Genomic DNA, 26,026 nt, shown 5'->3' on the forward strand with positions numbered 1-26,026 from the left:
ATTGACCCATTGGTTGTTTAGTAACATGTTGTTTAGTCTCTACATGTTTGTGTTTTTTTCTAATTTTCCCTTGTGATTTATTTCTAGTTCCATACCACTGTGGTTAGACAAGTTGTATGATATGATTTCAGTCTTCTTGAATTCTTTGAGCCTTTGTTTTGTTCCGGTATATGATCAGTTCTGGAGAATATTCCATGTGCACTTGAAAAGACTATGAATTCTGATGTTTTGGGATAGAATGTTCTGTATATATCTGTTGTATCCATCCTATCCAGTGTGTCATTCAAAGATACTGTTTCCTTATTGATTTTCTATTTGGATAATCTGTCCATTGATGTGAGTAAAAAGTTAAGGTCCCCTCCAGTTATTGTGTTACCATCAGTTTCTCTCTTTTTGTCCATTAATACTTGCTTTATACATTTAGATGTTCCGATTTTGGGTGTATAGATATTTACAATTGTTATATCCTCTTGTTGGATTGATCCCTTTATCATTATGCAGTGCCCTTCTTTGTCTCTCATTTCAGCCTTTGTTTTAAAGTCTGTTTTGTCTGATATAAATATTGCTATACCAGCTTTTTTTCTCACTTCCATTTGTGAGTTGAATGTTTTTCTATCCCTTCACATTCAGTCTGTATGCATCTTTAGGTTTGAGGTGAGTCTCTTGTAGGCAGCATGTAGATGGATTTTTTTTTTTTTAAATCCATTCCACCATTCTGTATTTTGATTGGAGCATTTAGGTCATTTACATTTCAAGTAATTATTGATAAGTATGTGTTGCCATTTAAAAACTTGTTTTCTGGTTGTTTTTGTAGTTCTTTGTTCCTTTCTCCTTTTGCTCTCTTTCTTTGTGGTGGATGAGTGTCTGTAGTGTTTTACTTGTCTTTCTCTATTTTTTGTGTATCTAGCATAGGTTTTGAGTTTGTGGTTACCATGAGGTTCACATGTAACATACTAAGTAAATAGCACTCCATATTTATTTGGTGGTCATTTACATTTAAACATATTAAAAAAAAACAAAAGAAAAAACTTCTTTTTCTTTTTTTCCCTTCTCTTCCCTTTTTACCCCCTTTTCTACATTTTATGTACATGCTCTCATATTTTGCATCTTTTTAAAAAAAAAGATTTCTTTATGAGAGCAAGAGAGAGGAGGGGAATGGCAGAAGGAAAGAATCTCAAGGGACTCCCCTTTGAGCATGCAGCCCAATGAAGAGACTGATCCTGACCCTGAGCTTGAGCCCTAAGCTGAAATCAAGAGTTGAATGCTCAACTGAGTGAGCTGCTGAGGTGCCCCACATTTTATATGTTTTTATTCATATTTTTCTTATGACCATTTCTTTTCCACTTAAATCTCTTTACATTTATTGTAAGGCTGATTTAGTGCTGATAAACTGCTTTATCTTTTGCTTGTCTGGGATACTATTTCTCCTTCAAATCTGAATGATAACTTTGCAGGGTAGAATCTTGTTTGTAGGTTTTTTCCTCTTCAGCACTTTGAATATATCATGCCATTCTCTTCTGGGCTGCAAAGTTTCTGCTGAAAAATCATGTAAGTTTTCCCTTGTAGGTAACTTTTGTTTCTCTCTTGTTGCTTTTAAGATTCTCTCTTTATCTTTAATCTTTGAAATTTATTTATTATATGCCATGGTATGGACCTCCTTCATCTTGTTTGGAGCTCTCTGTGCTTTTTGGATTTGGATGTCTATTTCCCTCCCTAGGTTAGGGAAGTTTTCAGTTAGTATGTCTTAAAATAAGTGTTGTACACTTTTCCCTCTCTCTTCTTTTGAGACTCCTATAATACAAGTGTTTGTTTACATGATGTCCAAGAGATCTCTTAACTGTTTTTATTTTTTAAAAATTCCTTTTTCTTTTTGCTGTTCAGCTTGTGTGCTTTCCATTACCCAGTCTTCAAGATCACTGATACATTCTTCTGCATCTTCTAATCTACTGTTGATTCCTTCTAGTGTGTGTTTTTTTTAATTTCAGTTATGTGTTCTTCAGTTCTGATTGGTTCTTTTTTTTTTTTTTTTAAAGATTTTATTTGTTTATTTGACAGAGAGAAATCACAAGTAGACAGAGAGGCAGGCAGAGAGAGAGAGAGGGAAGCAGGCTCCCCACTGAGCAGAGAGCCCGATGCGGGACTCGATCCCAGGACTCTGAGATCATGACCTGAGCCGAAGGCAGTGGCTTAACCCACTGAGCCACCCAGGCGCCCTGATTGGTTCTTTTTAATACGTAATATTTTCTATTTTTTTTATTGAGGATCTCACTGCATTTTCCATTCTTTTCTTTAGCCCAGTATCTTTACATTAATTAATTAATTAATTTACATCAATTACTTTTTATTAGGCATATTGCTTTTTCATTTAGTTCTTTTTCTGAGTTTTGTTGTTGTTGTTCTTTCTTTTGGAGCATATTCTTCTGTCTCCCCATTTTGCTTGACCTACAGTTTTCCCTTTTGGCCAAATTAAATGCTACCAGTAGAGCTAGTTCCAATTTTTGTTTACTCCAAGTACTAGCAGTTCATCTTTAATTCTTACATTAAAGGAAAAACCAAGCTTTATTAACCCCTGTGCATCTCTTTTAATCAAAGTTCTGTGCAGTGGTATGAGTATTTCTCTGGTAAGGAAATATCCATTCCAGGATCCACCTCCTGCTCACCTCCCTTCTCTTCCTTTCCCCTTCCCTGCCATCCTACCTCTGGTCCTGCTCCATCTTTCCCTTCTCTCCTCTGTTCTCCTTTCCTGGCTCTATAGCTCTCTTACCATCCTTTCTGTGTCTTTTTCCTTTTTGTCCTTCCCTTTTCCTCTGTTTTCTTCTCTGTTCTACCCCCCCCCCCCCACTTCTCTACCCTCCTTGTTCATCTCCCCTTCTCTTCCCTTTATTTTTAAAAGATAGAGCTGGAATTAAAACAAAATAAATGAAAATAAATACAAGTACTTAGTATAGGCTTTTTCTATTGCTTATGAATGAGTGGAAGATTTAGTTACATCCTGAGGGAAACTTTTAACCATTTAACTCTTTCTAAACTTCATCCCTATGACAGAGATTAAATATCTCCAGGATGCTCATTGTCACATTTTGTCTTATTTGGCCAGGTTATGAGTTAATTGAACATTATGTTAAAAAGTTAATATATGGCTTTAATTGTACATAATCCTATGTTAATGATTAATGGACTTTTGTGTCATATAAGTTAAAAATTTCATAGCTTCATAGTTCACACAACATAATGGGATAAATATCAGAGTGATAAGATTAACATAGGTTAATTAATATAGGTCAGGTTTGCTCTAGTTTGCTTTAAGAAATTACCTTAAAACAATTGAATTTGTACAATAGTACTTATTTTTTGTTTCAGTACCATTATAAGCTTTTACTTCCCACACCATCTGTTCCTGCAAGATTCATTTTTTTTTTCACTACTCTGTACAGCCCTGAATCTGACCCTAGCTCATACTCCTCTCCGCTTCCCCAAACTCACCCATTGTGCTCTCTTGCACTGCCTTTTTCTTGATAATTTCTTTCATCATTTCCCCCCTGACTGAAAACTGGCTCTCCTCCAAAGACATGTCTCTGAGAAGGCTGTGATTTCTTTGGGCACCTTAGGTACCCCGGATCTGATGGAGGGATCACTGTCCTCCTTGTTCTCTATTGCCGCTTTCAATTTTTTTTTTTCTTTTTATCCTTGGAAATCTTAATTCATTAAAGTGTGGTGTATAGGATTTTTCCACTCATTTCACATTTTTTGTCTCTGTCATCTGCTGGCCTTATTCATTGATGACTTCAGTACCTGCCTTATTGTCTCCTCCTCTGTCCATTCCTTCATTTTTCCACAGGACTTTCACAACCACATAGATGATCTGTCAAGGTTTTCTCAGCTCCACATATATTGTACCCAACTCTCTCTAAACATCAAAAGTGGTGCTTGCCCCTGGCAGCTGTGTAGTGTTCAGGGACATTTCACAACTGGGCATTTCATACTTCAGACTTCAAATTTACACTCTGAGAAAACCACCCCATATATTTTTTCTTTCTCAGTTCTAATACCTTCATCCCCTAACTTTTCAGCTGATGTGTTCTCATTCTTCACAAAGAAAATGGATTTAGTTGGACAAGAACAATGTTAACTTTCCATCCCTAATTTACTAACCCATATGATTTGTAAATACCAGTTCTTTATTTCCTTTTGCAATGAAGTGACCTGCAGGTATGCTGCCTTCTACCTGAGATCAAACTTGTTATGTGCTCTGGATCATGTCAACTCTTGATTTCTCAAGAACTTTGTTACCCTCTCACATTTGCCTTCTTCAGTCTCGCCTACTCTCTTTCCAGACCTCTTTTCCCCAACAGGTATTCCTTTTTACTGGCTCATTGCCCTTTTTTTTTTTTTTTTACAGATATACCTGTCTTCATCAAAACATTTTTGTCATCACATTTTCCGCCACTTCTTCATTTCTCTGTTCCCTTAACAGTAATGAATTGCTCTCTGTATGTTCTCATCTCTTACTGTGTCTTCAATCCACTCCCATTAGTTTTTCAACCCTACCATTCCTCTAAAGTCATTATTACATGCCCTCCATCCTTCTAGATCCACTGTCAGTTTTCTGTCCTGTGAACAACTGTGTACAGAACTGCTTAGCAGCATTCGACACTGTTGACCATTTCTTTCTTCTGGAAACTTTTTTTTTTTCCCTCAGCAATGCTACCAGACAAAATGCTAGGATTTTATCCTAGATTCTTCTTTTCCATTTGTATTGTATGTCTAATCTATCAAGATGTTTGGTCAGCTCCAAAAATGTATTTTTTATCTTGTCCTACACTATTCTATCTATGCTAGCCCAGCCTATCCCTCATATCATATCCTTGCTATTTTCCACTACTTCTCTGGTGTAATTCATGTTTGTTTTATATAAGTAGCAGGTAACCTTTTTATATGTTTTCCCATTTCCCTTTAGTCTCTTAGAGCCCACTTTCTATACAGCAGTCAGAATGATCTTTTAAAATGCAGCTTGTATCATTATAATTCATTGCTCAACTCCCCCAACCTCCTGGTTTCAGTCTGCCCTCTAACCCCAGGCCACAGGTGGTAGTGGTACTGACACCAGATGGGTTTGGAAAACCCAGGAAAAGAGGTGAACCTATGTCCTTTTTTTTTAAGGGGAGCTTGGGGAGGTGACAACACCCCAGAATCTCAGGAATCCCCTGGTACAAGGACAAAAGCCTAGAAATGGTTGTGTGGTGTTGGGACAGGAGAATCTTAGAAGGTTAAATCAGGTTCTCAGAGAGACATGGAAGCCCAGTATTTTCCTTTTAACATAGAGGGGCCTGCAAACAACTGAGAGGTAGTTTGACTGGGAGAGTTCTCACAGTCAGCAGGAGAAGAATAACAGTGACCAACTTGGGCCAGCAACCAGAACAATGATGTTTTAATCCATTTTAGTAAGACCAACAGGGCTCACAACCTTGCACTGTATACACACACACTCATGTTTGGCATCGTGAAAGCTCTTACAGAACACAGATGCTACTCTGGGGACTTGGGGACGTGGGCAAGTCCTTGAATTGGCTGCTATTTAGTTTATACCATCTGGTAGAGTGGAAATTTAAAATAGAAATTAAATACAGTGTAGAATTAAAGTTAAAAAGTTACATTCCATGGGTACAGAATTTGTGGGTTGTTATCTGTACTTGATGTTTTATAAAATTCAGTGATAATACATATCAATGCAGGTTGAGTGAGAAGACTCTAGTTTTGATTCTATCTGTGTGTACTTGGTCTGACTTTTCTAATATCTTTAGGTCTCATTTTTTCTTATCTACAAAATAAAGACATTGGGCTAAATATAAGGTTCCCCTAGACCTCTCTCCCCTTTATTTAATCATTTACTATCAATGATTTGTCTTAGAAGAGTTATTTCACACCTACTAAGCACAGTAATATATATATTTAGATATAGCCCATTATCCCATTCATAGTAAGAAGCTCTCCTCTAATTATGAAGTTTTGCTGGTTTCTCATTCTTATTTAAAGGATGTTGATTATATACATGTGCATGTGCATACATGTCTGTGTGTGTGTGTGTGTATGCATATAATTGTTAATTTCCTGACCCTTTTTTACTGTGGCCACTTTAATCATCAAGGAAGTGAGAAATCAAGTAAGTTTGGCAGCAGGATAGTAAGTATTCTAGCATATACAATAGAATTGACACCTGTATCTAAATAATCCTTTGAAAACACATATTTTGGCCCACCTGTATGTTTTAGTCTAGCTTTCAGAATAGATTGCCTCATCAGAAAATGTCAATGTTAACTAGACAAATATTTCACAGGTTGGAGACAAATATGCAAACGAGGCCCAAAATACAAAATCTGCAATAAAGGCTTATTTTTTAACTAAGCACAGTGCAATATTGGTGTGTCATGCTGAGCATAAATGATACTTTGGATCATTCAGCTTCATTTTTTAGCACACCTAGGGAAATTATCTTTATAGACAAATGCAGTAGCTTGGGATGCTTTTGCATAAAAATGGAGAGATGACATATGAAAAAAATCTAGCAAGTATTACTTCTTTACCTCTGTTTTTTTTTTCTTTTTGTATCTTGACCTTAAGAAGGCAGCATAATATTAATAATGCAAAACTCAATGGAAATATAGATGATAATTTAGAATTTCATTGAGCCTCATTACTGCAAATGTGACTTCTCAAAGCATATCTACTATCCCTTGGTTTTTGTTCTTGTTTTTAAGTTTCACTCCACACCAAATGTGGAGTGAAAGAGATGAAGATATTGAATAAGTATGTTGAGTTCTGAATCTTGGTTCTGGTTCTGTCACATGCTAATTGAACCCATCTTTCACTCGCCTGGGCCTTCATTTCCTCACTATAAGATGAAGGTGCTGACAGGTGGTATCTAATGGATATTCCAATTCTGATAATTAATGAAATAACATAACCAGAATTTCAGAATTCCTGTACGTGAGCCCATTGATGATTATATTTGATGAGGCTGTGTTTAGTGTATTTACTATGAAGAATATTGGTTGTCTTACTGTTTTATGGTCATTGACACTTCCTTAAAGATTATCAACCTCCTGTGTCTACCAAAAACTCATATTTCTTAAAATGTCAACCTTGTTTTATCCTTTGTATCTAAAATACCTTGAACATTTGTCTGTTAATAAACAGACTGTGCTGGCAAATTCGTGCCAGTTATAAGGAGTCCTTGTGGTCTCCTCAGTGACAGTGTAGTTCCCAGGATCATTATGGTCCTACAGGAGAGAGAACAGGTTTGGAGTTCCCAGGCCTAGGTTGAATCCTGGTTTCAGTCTTTTGCCCATGTCATAGAAGGTTTTTTTTTTTTTTTTTCCTATTAAGTGAAGCATCAAGAGATACTGGAAAAAAGTTCCAAAGGGAATTTCTATATAGAGAGGAAAATTTCTAATGGAAACCAGAGTTGCAAATCCTAAAACTCACCACCTGTAAGAAGGGTACGAAAGGATTTTAAAAAAAGAAAAAGGAGAAGAGAACAGTTGAAAGATGGATGCCTTTCAAGAAAGTTCTTAGAGTTCTGTGAGTCTCAACTCTCATTCTATAAGCTATTAATAAGATTATTTAGGGCTTTAATATGACCACTTGAATGGCATGAAGTTCTTCTGAAGTTGGGCTCAGTGGCTTTGGATTGTCTCTTGCTTGAAAGATCTCTTGTCCCAGAGAGAGTGGCTGGTAAAGTGTTCTGAGAGCTACACAGATGGAAGAGGGGCTATCTTGGGTCTTCCCTGTGGTCCCAGTGTGAATCACTTCACTTTTTCTGAGAGGACCTCTTTGAAGAATAATGAGACTAGAGTGGTCAGAGTATTACTATAGAGTGAACCAGCAGAATCCAGGGTGGAGGGCCAAGAAACACCAAGAGGAAGGTATGCATCTCCCAGGTTTTGGGAGATATCAGGAAGTCTTTGAAGGTGCATGCTGGAGATGGACTCAACTTTCTCATGGGCCAGGTCCTTAGTAGAAAGCATAGGACAGGCCAGCAGGTAGGAAGTTCCCTCCTCCTTTCTTATTTCTGGTCAAGAGGAAGTCTAGAGGTAGCATGGTGTAGATAGTAGGTCACTTGGTAGATAGGAAGAAGGGGAAAGAGCAGCCAGGAAAGGAGAAGGTCAAGGTTTTTCTTCTGTGCTTCTTGCTTAGGAAAGCAATCAGATATGATTACCAAATTGTGACTTTCAACTGGCTATAAGACTTTAATTTCCTTAGAGTGACCAACAAAGTCTTGGGAGTCTGCCTGACTTTTTATCCATTTTAAACGGAAATTTTAAAAGAGCAGGGTAAAGCTGCATTTTTTATATCTCAAAGGTGAGCTTGTTCTGTCCCCCATTTACCCTTAGATGGTGCCATCTAGGGTGATTTAGTTGACCTGGTAATCTGTTTCCTTTTCTCTAAATTAGTGATAATAGTACTGTCTTTGTTAAGGATAAGAGCGATAATGAGGGTAAAGTGTTTTAATCTTGGTAGGAGTTTGATCAATGCTATCTTCTTTCACACCTTTTTACTTGATTCTAAATTCTTTCATAAAATAATAGTTTTGATTACAACCTTCTAGGAAGAGGAAGAAATTTAGGGTAAAAAGCGTATTGAAATGCCTCAATTTCATTCTGATGAAAGGGTTTCTTCACCTGTATTCACAGTGCTTTTCAGTCTTCAACAATGGCAGGCCCGTAGTATGCCACATTTCCCCTTTTGTTCTGACAGCCCAAGGGGAGCCAAAGGATTTCCATCTCTCCTCCAAAGAGATGGGATCATGGAACCAGCTCATTTCCTATGAGAGCAGCTGACAGAAAAGATGTCTGTTTTTAATATCTATAGAAGGTGTAAGTTTTCTCAGGATTCTTATGAGCAAGGGAAAGAGAAATGGTGATGTAGCAGGGTCTTAGAAACTGTCACCTCCTCCTCTGCTGGCTCTCAAGGTGACAGTAAACAAATAGGTGACCAGGAAAGCAGACCTTCAACAATGGCTACAGTTAGATACCAAAGAGACTCAAGTGTCCCCACCCCTCTCCATCTCCTCATATGGTGCAGAACCATTGCAAGTCAAATACAGTACAGCCATTCATATTGAAGAATAATTCCTGTAGATTTCTTATCGTTTGTTAACTATGAGGAGGAGCATATAGTTCTCTTTTAAGTTTGCAGCTCTGTTGGGTGCAGATGTATGAGTAGTCTCCATATCAGAATTTCCAGGGGCTATAGATTTATTGTTCATTTCACTGGGTAAAGGAAACCTCTGTGAGTCCTCAGTGGTTACGAATGAAAAGTCAGCACAAGAGGATTTAGCGAATATAGCTGGTATTTCTGCTGTTGTCACACTATGCTGGGCAGAGCCCTCTCACCATGGGTCAAAGTAAAGATGATGCGGAATCTGGAATGATGAGACCTGGGGCCTCATTTTGAGAAGAAGAAAAAGCCCTTCTTTCATTCTCAGCAGGGACTAATTTCTGTAGCACAAATGCTCAGGTTCTGTATTTGTCAACCATATCTGGATAGTTTTAGTCCAAAATCAAAACCTTAGTTTCGTCAGAAATCCAGCAGAGTTGACTGTTGAAAGCCCATTTTGTCATTAACATTTTTTGTTTTTGTAATATGAGTATTAATTAAGTTAAATAGTACTAGAAGAGATTAATGAGAAACAGCTGTCCCTGCCCAAACCCCAGTTCCACTTCAGAGGGTTAACCATTTCTGAATCAGTAGTGCTTTATTCCTTCTGGCATTTATTTCTTTGTTTCTAAAGAAAATGCTTATGCTTACTGTTCTCATATATACCAGTTTCAGACATTATCTTTTGTCTTGTTATATAAGACAAAAAATTGAGAGATACCTTCCCCCCCCCTGAGAACTAACATGTCTTTTTTAATGATTTCACAGTTAGGAGCTGTCTGGTTCTAAAATTCTGGGTTGGAAATCATGTTGATTTGGAATTGTAGGCTTGTTACTCAATTTCCCTCTGATTTCTAATTTTTTGATTGCAATAATTTCCCCAACTCCCTAACCCTCAGAAACTTCGAGAGTCTTTGTCCTTGGTTTTCTAGGCCTTCATGGTGGTAAGTCTTGGTGTGGGTCTTCTCTTTCACTGGGCTGGCACTTGTCATGTCCTTTCAATTGGGAAATTATATTTTAAAATGTATTTGATAGTCTCTGTTTTCTTAAATATTATAACTTGGGCAGATTTTGTTCCTACTTTTTTTTTTTTTTTTAATCTGATGATGTGTTCTTGGCACTTTTCCCTTCTACTTTTTCTAGTATGTAATTCTATTTGTATGATCATTAATTTCCAAGAGTGTTTTGGGTTTCTTTTATAAATGATATTTTTCAAGTTTCACATGTGAATTAGCTCATTTTTCTGGGAATTTTCTTGATTTTTATGAATATTTAAGAATATTTTTACTCTTTAAATCTTTAATGAATATTTCTTTTGTATCTTATGTTGTATCTGTTTCTTCTCAGTTTTTATGTTGATTTGTGTTGGTCTCAGTCATGTCCCTCACTTGTCTGGTGGCCTGACCTGTCTATTTATAAGTAAGATTGAGGTACTAAAAATCCCATTTGAAGCTCTGTGGATGTGAGTGAGTCATGTTGATCGGAGGTTTTTCTGGCTATTAATCCATGCTTGTTGGACTTTTCAGTAGACGGTCCTCAGCTGGCTGCCATCTCTGGGAGACAAGTGAGAGAAGGCACCTGGAGATCTCCCTTTGTATTACTCCCTGACCTTGTTCTTTTGTTTTCAGTAAAGCACTTCTCTCCTGGTGTTTTTTCAGTCTAAAGCCCCATCTGGTTCAGTATTCCCACAGAATGACTATTCCCTCCTGTAGGCTGGAGGAGGGTAGTCATGGTGGGAGGATGTGCTGGGAGAGGGCAGTATGTGAGCCTCCTTATATAGACACTCCACTAAGTCATTTGCTTTGAGCCCCTTGCCCTGCCCCATCCCCTGGATAGCAGACAGCTCTGATACTTGAGCCTTTCCGGGTTCTCAGGCTCAAACTGACGTTCTGATCTTTGGTTTCCTCCTCTCTGCACGTTTTTGGAAATCAGCTTTTACAGATCTACCAGGTGCTGTATATCATTCCATGTTCTAAAATGGGTTGATCTCTCCCTGTGTCTCTCTTTGCCCTTTTATTTTAATTTCTGTATATCTATGTAGGTTTTAATTACTTTTTTTGGCAGTTTTTCAATATTATTTTAGGGGGTTGGGGAAGAAATAATGATAAAAGCATTATTAATCACCCAAGTTTTGCCTCCTTCTCATCTAAGATGTCTTTACCATGGGGTTGCTTGGGTGGCTCAGTCATTAAGCGTCTGCCTTTGGCTCAGGGCATGATCCCAGGGTGCTGGGACCGAGTCCTGCACTGGGCTCCCTGCTTGGCGGGGAAGCCTACTTCTCCCTCTCTCACTCCCTTTGCTTATTTTAATAAATAAAACAAAATCAATACAAATAAATAAATAAAGTCTTAAAAAAAAAAAAAGATTTCCTTACCATGGAGTCATTCTGGCGTGAGACTTAGTCCTGCTCTGTCATTTATTGTTTATCTGTTCTATACCTTAATATTCCCATCTTTAATGTAGATACAGTAATGCTTACCTTAAAGAATTTGTGGAAGCCCCATCTAGCATAATATCTGGAACAATGTCTAACCACAGTAGTATGAAAATTAACAAGTACTTTGATTTTGACTAGTTCTCCACTCTGTTTCTACTCACAAGTCACTCTCACAACCAGTTGAAACCCAGTGGCTCTAGTCCCTCCCTGTGCATTTGGCAAACATTTCCTATCCCAGTGTAGGCACTGTTCTTGCAATGGGGCTCTATAGGTAAATAAAACAGTCTTTCCTCCAGAATTTACATTCTAGGCAGGAAGGAAGACAAACAGATTTGTAGGAAAACTAGCAGTATGTCAGGTGGTAACAAGTAGAGTAGAGTAAGGTCAGTGCTGAAGTATGTATGGAGGGAAGCTGTTGTTTTAATGTAGAGTGGGCAGGGAGAACCCCATGGGGAATGTGACCTCTAATGGAAACCTGGATTAAAGAGGCAGCCCACACAGGCCTCCGGTGGCAGAACCTTACAAGCAGAGGGATCAGGTCTTATAAAACCCAGGGTAAGAGGGGCACCTGGAATGTCTCAGACAGTAAAGCATGTGGCTCTTGATCTCAGGCCTTTGAGTTCAGGTTCCATGCTCAGGGCATAGAGCTTACTTAAAAAAAAAAAAAAAAAAAAAGGCAAAGAACAAAGCCCAGGGTGGGAGTGTGATTGTCAAGTTTAAGGAGTAGCAAAGGGGCTGGTGTGGTCCAAGTGACAGGAAATGAGCTCAGACTTGTAGGACCTTAGATCCTTTGATAACACTTTGGTTTTTAGGTGAGTGGAGTTGTGAGCTATTGGAGAGCTTTGATCAGAGGAGTTACATAATTCCTTATGGATGGATGGGCCCTTTTTCATTATAATGTGTTATTTTTATATACTAATCAGTGGCATCATGTTGGCAACATCATATCTGTTGAGTCTCCACCTACTCATGCTGATGTTGGCTGTGACTTAATGTCCTGGGACCAGGCTCTTTATCTTGTTGATTTTGCAGGCTCAATCAGGATCAGTTCTAGTTCTTCTCTGTGCCCAAGCCTGCCCACTTCTACTTCACAAATCTCACTCAGTAATGTGTTTCAAGTCACCCTTCAATGTTTGCCTAAACTTACAGCACCGTTTTTACTTGAGGGTAATAAGACTTTACATTTGCTTTCTTCTCCTGTCCACTGTTTGCTTAAAGTTTCTGCCCACAGGTACCCTAACTTAATGAAACCTGTTATTTGATTGTATTATGTCTGACAACTCACATTAAGCCAGTCACTAAGACGCGGTTGTGCTTTGGGGTGGAACCACATGGTTTCAGTTCTAAGCAGTATCTTCGTACAAGATCCTCTTACCTGAAATGGTTCTTCAAAGACTGTGTGGACTCTTGGGAGCACTGCTTGGCTACTTAACATAGAAAAGCAGATGTGTCTGGGTGAGATATGCTGCCTATCCAGTCTCATGTTACTCAACTTTAATGTGTTCAGTGTCAAAATCAGTGCAGACCACCAGGCATTTCTTCCAGCAAAGGCTTTTAGGCACAGAGAAGCTATACGGAAGAGTAGGATGACAGAGGTCATGTGATAGTTTCCCTTTGGGAAAGCCATGCCATGCTTCACAAAGGCACCATTCATAGAAGAGCACTAGTGTTTATAGTTTGGGAACCACTCCACTTTCTTGGGTTCTTCATTGGTCACCCCTTTACTCTTAGTTTAATATGAATAATAATGCCATTAATTGGCCGTAAGTTTTCTGCTGAAGTCAGTGCTCCTGGTGGATGAGTCCGAGATCAGCCATTTTAGATATTTCAGGGTATAGACAGTAATTTTTTCCTTGTCTTAATTATAACCACAGATCCTTGAAAGATACTGCAATCTGAGCCTATAGGATAGTAATTTAGGGCTCAGGTAATCACTGGGCTCCATACTTTGGACCTATATACCAATGCCTCCTTTGGGATTAGGCTGACTTCTGGGCACATAATGCTGAACAAGGCATAGTCTTATATTCAGGAAGCTTCCACTCTGGAGGTAGGAACAGACCAGTAAATGGGTGGAAGACATTCACTCAGGAAGCTTACACTTTAGAGGTAGGCATAGACAAGTGAATGGGTGGAAGACATGCACAGGTCTACACCAGAGATCTATATTCTGTAGTGTAGGGTTGCTGCTGGGAGGTGGGTTATTGGCCTGAGACTACATTTCCCAGTCTCCTTGAATGTAGTTATGACCATATGGCTTGTTCTCATCTGTGGAATGTGATTGGATGTGATATGTGTTGCTTCACAATCTCTCTCCTGCCTGTCTTTTCTATGGTCTCTCTTTCCATCTCCTGTGTGCCTCATAGTTTAAGTAACTTTGAAAGTGACATATTAACAATGATGGGGTCTCTTTGAGTCTGAATCCTACAGGACTATATGGATCAGAATCTTCTCATTTTCTGCTTAACAGGTCACCAGCATCAGCTCTACTGTTGTTGTAGTAAGCGCTACATTTACATTCTTTTCCTGATAGCAGGTGGAATTGCTCTAAATAATTCCATTGGTAATTTTGGAAACACATAGGAATTGACCCAGGCTTGGAGAATGAGGAAAATCTTTCAAAATGGCAATTATGCTGAATACTGTTGAGTCACTGCTTTGATTTAATGGTTTGGAATGCAAGGATATGGTCCAGGGGTGTATATTTGGAGGTTTTCAGGATTTTTAGCTTCTTGATTCCTGAGAGAGGAATGAAGTCTTTGGCAATGTGCTTATCATTTCATTTGGTCGATATTTTGTCTCTGAATATAGTCCTTGGAATTTCAGAGTCATTTGACAGTTTTTGGCTAAGCACAGCTCAAATTCTTTCAGGTGAAAACTTGTCAGATATAATAAATAATAGTTAATGCTCGTTGCAATGTAAATTTTGTTTTTGTTTCTTTGTAATGTAAGTTTTAAGCCTGTATATCTGATGGAATTTTCATTGCTCTAAATACCATCCAGTTGTCTGCCTCCTTAGCATCCCCATTTGAATGTCTAATGGCATTTCAAATGTGTAATGGCCAAATAGAAATTTTAGATTCTGCCACCCTCCAAAATTTCTGTTTCCCCATCTCAGAAAATCTCAAGAACATCTATCCAGGTGCTCAGCCACAGCACCGTTAGGTCATTCTTTAGGGCGTCCTTTTTCATCTTTACTTTTAATCCCTCAGCAAGAACTTTAAGCTCAACTTCCAAAATAAACCCCTCTTCTCTCCACCACTCTCTTCTCCATTGGTATCACGTGGTCCAGGCCGCCTTCCTCACTCGCCTAGACCACTGCAGTAAAGTGCTAATCTGTCTCCCTGAAAAGTTTGTTGCTCTTCTGTCCTCCATTTTCCACACAGCATCAGCACAGCCTTTTACAACTTAAGTCAGATCATTTCGATTACTTTCCTTTTGCATTTTTTACCATGGTCTCCAAGGCCCTGCACTTTTGGATCGCATCATTTGCCTGCTAGGACCCAGTTATACTGGTCGGCTCTGTTTCACGGCACACCAAGCTCATTACCACTCTGGGCTTTTGCGCTAATCCTTCACTCTGCCTATACTGCTTTCTCTCTGTGGCTTTTCACCCTGGGTCCTCTGTGTTGTTCAGATTCAGCTTAAAAGCCACCTCTCCCTCTTTGGGGATACCTTTCTCACCACATTCTGTGTAACCTAATGCCTCTACAGTATTTATCTCTATTTGAATTATCTTGTTCATGGATTTCTTTTCTCGTGTTTGATTAATCTAACTTAGGGCTTTTCAACCTCAGTACTGTTTACATCGAGGGGTAGATGATTCTGGGTTGGAGGGTTTCTCCTGTGCACTGAAAGACGTTAGCAGCATCCCTGGCCTCAGCCCGCTAGCTGCCATTAGCACCCTCCTATCCCCTCTCCATTATGACCAGCAAAAGTGAACGTCTCAGGTCCCTGTCAAATGCCCCCACGAGAGAATTCCACCCTCCTCTCCTATTGAGAACCTCTTGTCAAACCCAGGGGCTAACTAAATTTCCAGTCAAGCTGCTTTTTACCAAGGCCCTGGGAGGGGTCCCACAGTGTGTTCATATGCGGAGTATGTGTAAAGTTGTTCAAAATAAGATACTTCAACCATCATCAGTAAGGATAGAGTCTCTTCCCACCCTACATTTTCCTCCATTTTCTCACATGATACCTTGTGTTGGAGAGTCCGTATGCATGGCGGAGATTGAGCTAGATTGGTTTAGTTGAGTTTAAAGGGTTGTGTGAATGTGGTAAATTCCCTGAGGATGAAGTTACTTCTAGTGTCTTGGTGCAGGAGAGCCTTCCACGAGTACTTCCACAGCCCCTTGTGCTGACTTACCTGGTATAGGCACACAGAGGTTCAGGGCCAGATATCATACCCTGAGAGAAACACGTCCTGTGGCACCCAGTACGAAGATTTGAAATGTGTGAAGAAAGAGGAAAGAGGCTAATTTGTAGAAAGTTATGCCAGTTGTCAAACATGAAAAATTCTAAAAGGAAGATTTCCTTCTCACCAACTTTTAAAATGAGTATTCTCCCCTGTCAGGACTATGGCCAGTGATAAACCATATAGTATCTTCTTTATGATGGTACTCTCACAATATGGAAATTTTCAGAATTCCTTCTGTTCGTAGCATACAACATCTGTAGCAGAATTATCTCTAACAGCTCATATGTGAAAGAAGCTTGATAAAGGTTTTCTCCAAATTGACAAGAATGCTAAAAATGTTATTCCCAATATTAAGTTGTGAAGCTGAAATAAACTTTGGCTGAACTATCAAATACAAACACAAATATTTTCAACCACACTAGAGGAAAGACTAGGTTATCTTCCTATTCTATTTACAGGAAAAGATATTTAAAAGTCGTATGAGAAGTAAAGATTATGCAGTCAAAATGTAAGGGAAAAATACTCTGCTATGCATTAAGTAGGTAATTAATTAAAATGTTATACTGTTTTTCAAAAAATGTTATATATTTTTCAAGATTTATGGTATTTGCTAGGTTTTAAATGTTGCAGATTTATTTCATTCTAAATTAATATTCACATTTGTTCAATTTTATATTAATAGCTTTTGGTACTCTTATTTTAAAAGGATCCCCCTAAATTGGATAAGCTAGAGGCCTACACATTCTGGGCCAAGCACTGGCCTAACCCTTCCAGAAAGGAGATTATTTGGAATAGGGACTTTGCTTGGCTTGTTTCCTAACGTACTCCTGGTTTTTAGGGAGGCTACATTGCTCATCAAACACTCTCAGCACACAAGTCCATGATTGCTGTTAGGCATTTTGTGCAGGCAACACTGAGCCTCTCCCAGAACCTAGAAGCCTCTTTAACTAGTGTGTATGGTAGGTTGCCTACATCCTGGGTTGAGTGGGGTAAGCCTGGCAGCTTTCATGGGATTTGTCAGAAGTGATATTGGGAATACCAGTTCTGCATTTGTTCTCCCTCTTCTCTTTATTTTTTTTTTCCTCATAACTTTCAAAATGTAAGATTTTCTCCTTTATATTTTTGTGAGTTCCTCTATTGTCTCATCATATTTGTTCAACTAAATTCCAAAAAAACCAGTCTTAGGTAAACTATACAGCCTCTCTAAGCCATGGTTTCCTCCGTGGGGAAGTATGGATTTAAAAGTATCTACTCTATGGGATTTTTGAGGAGATTAAATGGGATAAAGTATGAAAGCTTTCAGTACAGTGGCTGGTATGTAGGAAGAGTGGTGATTAAATCTTAGCTACTATTATTCTGATGTTATTCTTAGAGAACTTGTCTCTGCAAAGTCATAGTAACTGGTGGTATTGGTGCAAAGTCTAATTTTATATTTCTACATGTTCATCACAGCCCTACTACGAGGCTAATCACAGGTGGTGAGGGATTCATGTGATGGTTCCACAGACATTGAGGAACATAATCACAGTTTCTATTTAAGGTCTCTACTTAAGTTCTCTAAGCTAGCATGAGATACTAAGCATCATGAATTTTCTGAAGCAGGCATACTGACATGTGACTCATTAGTGTCTTCAAGAGCAGTGCTTAGAACTCTGAATTCGCTAGAATTTCATCATGCATATCGAAGTAAATTGTAGCACTTGAGAATAGATTTACCGTGTTGTCCAGCTGTCTTTTTATTGGGCACCATTTTTGTCAGAAAAGTCTGTGTTGGGCAATTACACAAGCAGACAGTGAGATTCTTTCAAAAACAATTATTTATTGAATCCAAAGCCACAAGGCAAAGCTGCCTCACATTCCTGCAACAAAGAAAGACAGAACCTAAAATAGAATAGAGACACATAAAATGAATTGTCGCCATTTCTTCATTTTAAAAATGAACACCCCCTAAATTTCCTTTCAGGTTTAAATACTTGAGGATTGACCTCGAGAACTATAGTATATGTTAAATCAACTCTGCCGTGAAGATGAAGTACTGAAAACACAGTGATTTGTTAGAAATTAAGGAGCTAAAGCTTTGATGTTACAGCTTTGATTTTTTTTTTCCAGCAAGATTTTGAACATCAAACAATGTATCATTCCAGAATGTCAAGTTTCTACTTTTTACTTTTTCAGTGGAAATTTGAGTCTTTAGGCTCTAGCATGGAAAGGCTATGTGGCAGAAAGTTGGCCTTCCTGAATTTTGCTCTTAATTATGTTAAATAGAATTTAATCCTGTATTGCTGTTGATGCCCTGAAACAAGGAGATATTTTACAATTTAATATGAAATGCATTAATTAACTCAACAGATGTTTATTGTACACCTAGCTATTGCCACACTCTGTGGCGGATGCTACAAAGTCCACTGCAAAACCTAATTCCTCCTTTAAGGAGTACACCATCTAGAAGGGGCTAGAATATATGAACAGGTCCTTGCAGCCCTGTTAGTTGGAGTAGTGGGATCGCTGAGTGTAAACAACAGAGTGGTTAGTAAAGGCATGGAAGGGAACTGTGAGACTTCATGGGGTCTTGGTGTTTTTCAGGTATCTGGGGAATGATATGGGGGGAAGTGGAGGGCTTGGAGAAGCAGAAATTAAGAGGTGAAGCAAGATCATGGAGGTATCTGGTACCCATCTGGTGCTGTGAGAAGTGGGAAGCCCCTGAAAGGTTTTCAGGTACCAGAGACACATGATGGTATTTGTGATGCAGAAAGATACTGTGGCCGTGGGGTGAGAACAGGAGAAAGCCGCAAGGACAACCCTGGTGGAATGCTGAGCTCCAGCTGGCTCATGGAATAGCATTTGTACAAACGTTCATCATCTGAAAATAGAAACACACAAACCAATGATGAAAAATGAACCTCTATAAATTAAAATTGAGTGATCATTTGCATTTCAAAGCTGTCAATCTCTTGATTTAATTCAAGAATGACTTTTCAGTACCTGGAAGAGAATTTGATCACTTCACTCACATTTTTAAAATCTGTTTGTCTTTCTCTCTCTCTTTCGTAAAGTCAGGTACATCTAGGCTAATAAACTATAAGCAAGGATTTTAGAAGGAACCCTGAGGGAAGAATCTAGGAAGGGTTCTTTGGGATGACTACATTTATTTCTGTTATTCTGCAATTATTTTACTTTAACCTTCGGGGTAATCATTGATTGCTTTCCCCATTAAGCAGTTCCCCTGCTCAAACTGTCCAGGGAAATTGCCTAACTTGGACCAGTTCTTCTACTTACGTATTGCAATTTACTCAGGTTTTCCTCAAGTTTCCCATTTCCCTTGTTTCTTCGCCTTCCTGGGAGACTCCTGATAAGGCAAAGACAAGAGACAGGGAAGTCGAGAGCCACCAGGTATGTTATTATCCACCTGCACCATGGCCATGCCCTCCGGCATGTTTCTCCTGGGAGATGAAGTGAGGGCAGGAGAGTGTGAAAGAGATTCAGGTTTATACAAAGTACAGATTTGAATGGCAAGCGAAACAGATTTACTCTCTGTATGGTAACCACAATCCCAGAGGGGCCAATCCATGGAAAAAGTGTTTGTTATGGAGGTGAAGGCCACGAGGCAGTTTCCCTGGAAGATGGAGTATGAGTCAGGGGAGAAAGCTTTGCAGTGGAAGCAAAATGTACTGGACTTGGAACGCAAATGGCGGCCCCTGCACTCTTGTGGACTGTGCACGCTGCCTGCGGCGCCTCGCAGTCTTTGCAAATCCTGCCACTCTCTGTGGCTCTGCACCTTCTCTGGTCCTTGAAACCATTTTGTATGACATGGCTTTCATCTGGGATCACTAAGGCTGCCCCGAGGAGAAGGAGGCGGCCGAATCTTCCCTCTGCCCCAGCTCCCTTCTCTGTCATCTTACAGGTCCATTCCTCAGCACCTTTCTACAGGCCTCATGGTAAAAGCCTCTTGATAGCTCCGTAACTGGTCATGTCCCCTCTTGCCATGGACATTCCTCTCCATTCTCCTTCCAGCAAGACTTACCCTGTGTCTTGAGTCAGGGCTCCTAGAAGCAGAGCCAGGGACTCAGATGCATGCCCTGTACCAACGGCTCATGTCATGTACTGAGCTCTCAGGAGAAGGAGAGTGAGGAAGCAGGACCAGGTGTAGGGAAATGCTGTTGGATGTGGTGTTGGCTTGGAGGCTCTGGAGCATGGCCTGCTTCATAGGCTCACTTCATCTTGAGGTATGGGAGCCAGCCATTTGTACCATGTATAGTTAGTGATTCTCTCTGGGCTCCCCAAGCTGGTGTGAGGGCTGCCTAACCTTTCTGGCAAGGCCGCTGCCATTAGACTGAGGACTGTCTACAGGAGGGGCAGCTGTGAGCCATTAGCAGGCAACACTCAAAGCATCTGGAAGATGAAACATCATCTTCAAGGTGAAGGTGAAACATCAACTGTATCGACTACCCACATTCTCTGCTTTTAGGCCAAGGATTCATACTGACCTCCAGGGGATGGTGAATGCCCACCACCTCTTCTCTCCCAGGAGTGTTTGTATTGTGTCCTAGACTAGAGGAAAGACCATGATGGTGGAGCCATAGGCAGTGCCCATGACTGGTGTGGAGAATGCTTTTAGGGAGTGGTTGAGACTGTTCTGGTATCTTCTTTTTTGTCATGTCCACATAACAGAATTGGGGTCCCAGCTGCAAGTCTGGTGGCTCTGTCAACGGCAAGTATTTCCTGGTAAACATTAGGGCAGCGTGGTTTGATCTGTGGTTTGTATGTGTCTTGACAGAGCTGCTCCTCCAGCCCTCCAGTAAGCACAAGTCCATTACTAACATGCTGCGTTACACCAAGTGTGGGTTCCCTGAAGCTGGTCTCTGTGAGCCTTTAGTAGAGCTGGCCACCAGATTCATGCAGTTCCTTCCATGCTGGAAGTGCAGATGTGATTTTAAACCCCCCTCATTGGAGCAAACACTAGGGAGGTAGCAGAACTTAATGAGGTCTTTCACTGAGTTTTTGTTAAGCTCACAAGTATCAATGTGATGCAAGTTGATACATGATGAAGCCTGGTCATTTTGTTGTTGATGTTGTAAAACAATTCCAACTTTGCAAAGTAGCTCAGAAAATACAACAGAGAATGTTGATAACCTCTGAAAGAAATGCTGTAGGAATTGACAACTCATTGTGTAGATATGATGCCTCAAGCTTCATATCTATACTTCTCTTATATTTTTAGAACATTTACGAGTTCTTTTCAAAATTCTCAACAGATTACATTGTGTTATGTAATTCCTAGTTATTTTGTATCCATGGACAGATATTAAATAAAGTCTTGAAATACTAATGTGCTTTTACCCAAATCACAGACTAGGATTTCTCATCATTTGTATTGAGCTGGTTGACTGGCTTATTTACCAAGATAAAAGGGAAACATTTTAGTTACATATTTGAGAAAATATAGCATAGATTCATAAAATCACTAGAACAATTACTTGTCTCCTCTGTGTCTTATGAAACCAAATTAGGAGAGAGGAACTGGGTCTTTTGTATTAAAATCTATTTCAAAGTCACTGCTGAAGGCAACTATTAGAGACAACACACACCGAGGAAGTGGTGTTGCCAGTGTTCTGCAAAGATGGGATCAAGGCAAATGATCAGGAAAGCAATTAATATAATTTTCTTTTCTTTAAGCAGTTGAATAAAGATCAAGAAGAGACCTCTGTTTTTTTAAAAAAATTCTTACATCATTTCTTTATTTTGGACTTTGGATGCTAAGCAATTCACTTGCACAATTTTCTCCTCAAACAACATTAATACACTAGATATTGGCAAAGTATTGCCAGAAAACTTAGAAATGAAGAATTTTTTCTCCTCTCTTTTTGGTTGAAAATCTATAAAAGACATGTATGTTTGCTTATTGAAAAAAATTCAAGCAAAACAGCGCTAATATGGTAGAAAATCGAGGTTCTCCCTCTGTTCTCTGACTACCTTTGCCATTCACCAGGATAATCACTAGTATCAGGTCATGTAGATCCTTCTAAATATAGGATGTACAATGTACTATATATCATGGTATACATTGTATATGGTGTATGTGATACACTATGTACTATAATATATAATTATTTTATGCTGATCTCAGTCTATGGATAACAACTTGTGACTGGACCGGCCCTTGTGGTTCTTACGATTGCAAGGCACCCTCAGCAATAACCATCAGGAAACATTGGGAAGAAAGAGCTTTATTACTCAAAGTCTTTGAAACTACATGGCATACCTAGGGGCCACAAAACAAGGTCATGGAGAGAACTTATGGGACTGGGAACTCATGCAGCTGCTTTTATTGGGGTTGAGGGTGGGGGTTTAGAGTTTCAAGGGTTTACTCTTTATTGGTGAATTTAAAATGGAGGAGCAGGAATTTCAAGTGTGAGAAGAGAAAAAATAAGTAGTCCAAATGACCAGTTATGGAAACCAACTAAGATCTCTAAAAGAAAGTTGCTGAGCAGGTGGGGAGGAGGTGTGGCTCTTGATTTAGTCCTGTGGCTGGCACTGTGCTTTTTCCAGCTAGCTGTTTTTGAAGTGGATGCCTCTTTGAAATAGATGCCTTGACTATCAAAACTTAAGTCAGGCACTTGCATTACAAAAAAGAGAAACCAACTGTTAGGGGTTATATAACAATAATGTATGGTATATATTATATATGAATAGAATATGTGAATAGAATATATGATAGATACATGAATAGAATAACTATACGTGAATAGAATAACTATAGAATAACTGTACATGAGGGCTTTTTTTTTGGTTTGTTTTAGATTTTATTTATTTATTTGAGAGGGAGAGAGATAGCAGATAGCAAGAGAGAACATAAGAAGGGAGGAGAGGGAAAAGCAGGCTCCCTGCCCAACAGGGGGCCCCATGTGGGGCTTGATTCTAGGACCCTGAGATCATGACCAGACTGAAGGCAGTTACTTAACTGACTGAGCCACCCCGGGGCCCCCACACAAGTTTTTTTGAATGAAGTATATTTTACACACTTTTGTACCATTTGCTTTTTTTCCCATTCAAGAACATCTTGGACAAGTGACAAACTGGGAAAAATATTATAGTCACAGAAAATGTGCTGATATCCCTAATATATATACTGCTTTTCTAAAACTTGAGAGGAAAATGCTCTACCACCATTTTCGAAAAATAAGCGAGAAATATGAACCAAAGTTCCATAGAAAAAGAAGTGCAAATTGTCATTAAATATGAAAATAAGCTCAATTTATTTTATTTTAAGGTGGATAAAAATATAAATTAATACTGTGATACCATTTCTCACTTATCAGATTGATTGACCAAATTCTACAAATTTGACAAATCTTCCGTTGGCAGGCAAATGAAAAACAGGCATGTTTACACATTGCTGGTAGAAATGAAACAATAGACAATCTTATGGAGAGCAATTTGGCAATATCTAGTAAAAGTACATATGGCTTTACCCTTTGACCCAGCAATTTCATTTCTATGGAATTCAGTGCCACAGAAGATCACTGGAAAAAACCACAAATTTACCTCTGAGAAAAGTATTTATTGCAGCAGTATTCATGAGTGAAAGACTGAAAATAACACATATTTCTTTTTAAATATTTTATTTACTTATTTGACAAGAGAGAGCGTCACAAGTAGGCAGAGAGGCAGGCAGCGAGAGGGTGAAGCATGCTCCCTGCTGAGCAGAGAGCCTGATGCGGGGCTTAATCCCAGGACCCTGAGATCATGACCTGAGCCTAAGGCAGAGGCTTAACCCACTGAGCGATCCAGCTGCCCCTGAAAGTAGCACATATTTCTATTAACAAAGGACTAGTTGAATAAGCACACAACGCAGCTGTAAAAGGAATGAGTAATATCTTCACATCGTGGTATATATGGTCTACAGGATATATAGGTCTGTAGAAAAAAAATTATGGGTATAGAGTATATTGCTTTTTTTTAGTAATCTCTGTGCCCAGCATGGGGCCTAAAGTCATGACCCCAAGATCAAGAGTCACATGCTCTACTGACTGAGACAGCCAGGTGCCCCTAGAGTATATTGCTTTTAATTTCAGGAAAGTGGGGGAGAAACATCTACATATATATGCAGAGAGAGAGAGAGAGAGAGAGAGAGAGAGAGAGAAACATGCCAAAACCCACACCAGTGGCAGTTACCTATTTGAGGAGAGGGATTGTTATGGACTGAATATTTTTTTCTTCCGAAATTCATATATTGAAATCCTAACACTTAATGTGATGCTATTAGAAAGTGGACCTTTAGGAAGTGCTTACTTAGGTCATAAAGGTAGAACCTTCATAAATGGGATTAGTGCCCTTATAAAAAGAGACCCCAGAGCATTCACTTATCCCTCCAGCCATGTGGGGACACAGTTAGAAGAAAGCTACCTATGAACCCGGTAGAAGAGCTCTCACCAGACACCAGTGCAGAAGGCACCTTGATCTTGGACTTCCAGCCTCGTCTGAGGCTGTGAGAAATAAATGGTTGTTCTTTAAACCATCCAGTTTATGGTGTTTTGTTATAGCAGTCTGAGCAGACTAAGACAGGAAAAGAGAATAAAGAGGACAGTGGAAAGAAACTAGACTTCTCTGAATGTATCTTTTTATTTTTAAAATAGTTTTGACTTTGGGAGCATGAAAATGTTTTACATAATTACAAATAAAAATTAATTAAAAATCCGAAAGGCCATCCTTAAGTAGAGGAGGAAAGGAAGATAGGAAGAAGGAAAGTAGTTTTGTTTTTTGAAACAAATATATACAGTGATAAAGCAAAAATATAATTATATTAATGCCATTAGCATCTAATAATTTTGTCATCAGAAAAATATACAATCATAAAATGAAAAATATCACTCTTAACTCATGATTTTTCTTTGTCAATGTGTATGTTTCCAGAGAAGAGAAATAGAAGTTGCAAACAACTCAGTAACAATGAGCATTCCTAGCACTTAGACTCCATTTTAGAAATACTACATCATACTGAGGCTAACTAGAACAACTTGGGGGGAAAATGTATAATTGATGGTTTGGGGCCAGAAAATGTACAAGATATGCCCAGAACCTCTTGTTAGATTGAAAAGTAAGGAAGATACCGAGGACTGCTGGGGTTTGTGTCCCAGGATAAAGCCATCTTGAAAGGATGCCTGCTAGTCAAACATAGGGCAATGTGTATATCAAAAAGAATAAGGATGGGGTGTCTGGGTGGCTCAGTCCTTAAGTGCCTGCTTTTGGCTCAGGTCATGATCCTGGGATCCTGGGATTGAATCCCCCGTCGGGCTCCCTGCTCAGTGGGAAGCCTGCGTCTCTCCTTCCCACTCCGCCTGCTTCTGTTCGCTTTCTCACTGTGTCTGTCTTTGTCAAATAAATAAATAAAATCTTAAAAAAGAATAATTATGACAAAGGCTGGAAGTAAGATTCAATTCAATGGATTGAAATACAATGAATTCAAATAGGTTAAAAATCTCGGGCATCATATTGCTCTCTGGCCCCCCCTCCTAAAAAAAAAGCCTCATTGATCATCATTGGAGGTTGTTAAGGCATGTTAAGGAGCAACTCATTTATTCTGAAAGCTGGTAAATAAAGGAATAAATAAAGCATTCATTAACTTTTCCTAAAATCCTGTATTTTAGGGGATCCAAATAGTTGATAAAAGAAAGGTTTGTTTTTCTGTTTTGTTTTGAGAAGAATTTCATTCAGCGTGTGACATGGGAATAATAGAGTTTAAGTATCATTCTTTGGAAGATCTATTAAGAAAAAAAAGAAGCAGGAAAGTTAATTTAGAGGCCACAGCATGGCCAGAAAGAACCAGGTAAGAGAGAACAGAAATACAATACTTTGAAGGGAAAAAAAAAAATCAGGAGTTTTGGACTTCTGGGTCCAGGTAATATAAGGTAAGTATACCCTATAGCCTGTTTCTTGTTAGCAACAATGAATAATCCTGGATTAAAATGAACAAAACAACTATCAGAAGGCTCTAGAGGGTAGAAAAATGTAGGAACATTGGG

Source organism: Mustela nivalis (genome assembly GCF_964662115.1).
Source record: "Mustela nivalis genome assembly, chromosome: 3".
In the NCBI taxonomy this organism is placed as follows: domain Eukaryota; kingdom Metazoa; phylum Chordata; class Mammalia; order Carnivora; family Mustelidae; genus Mustela; species Mustela nivalis.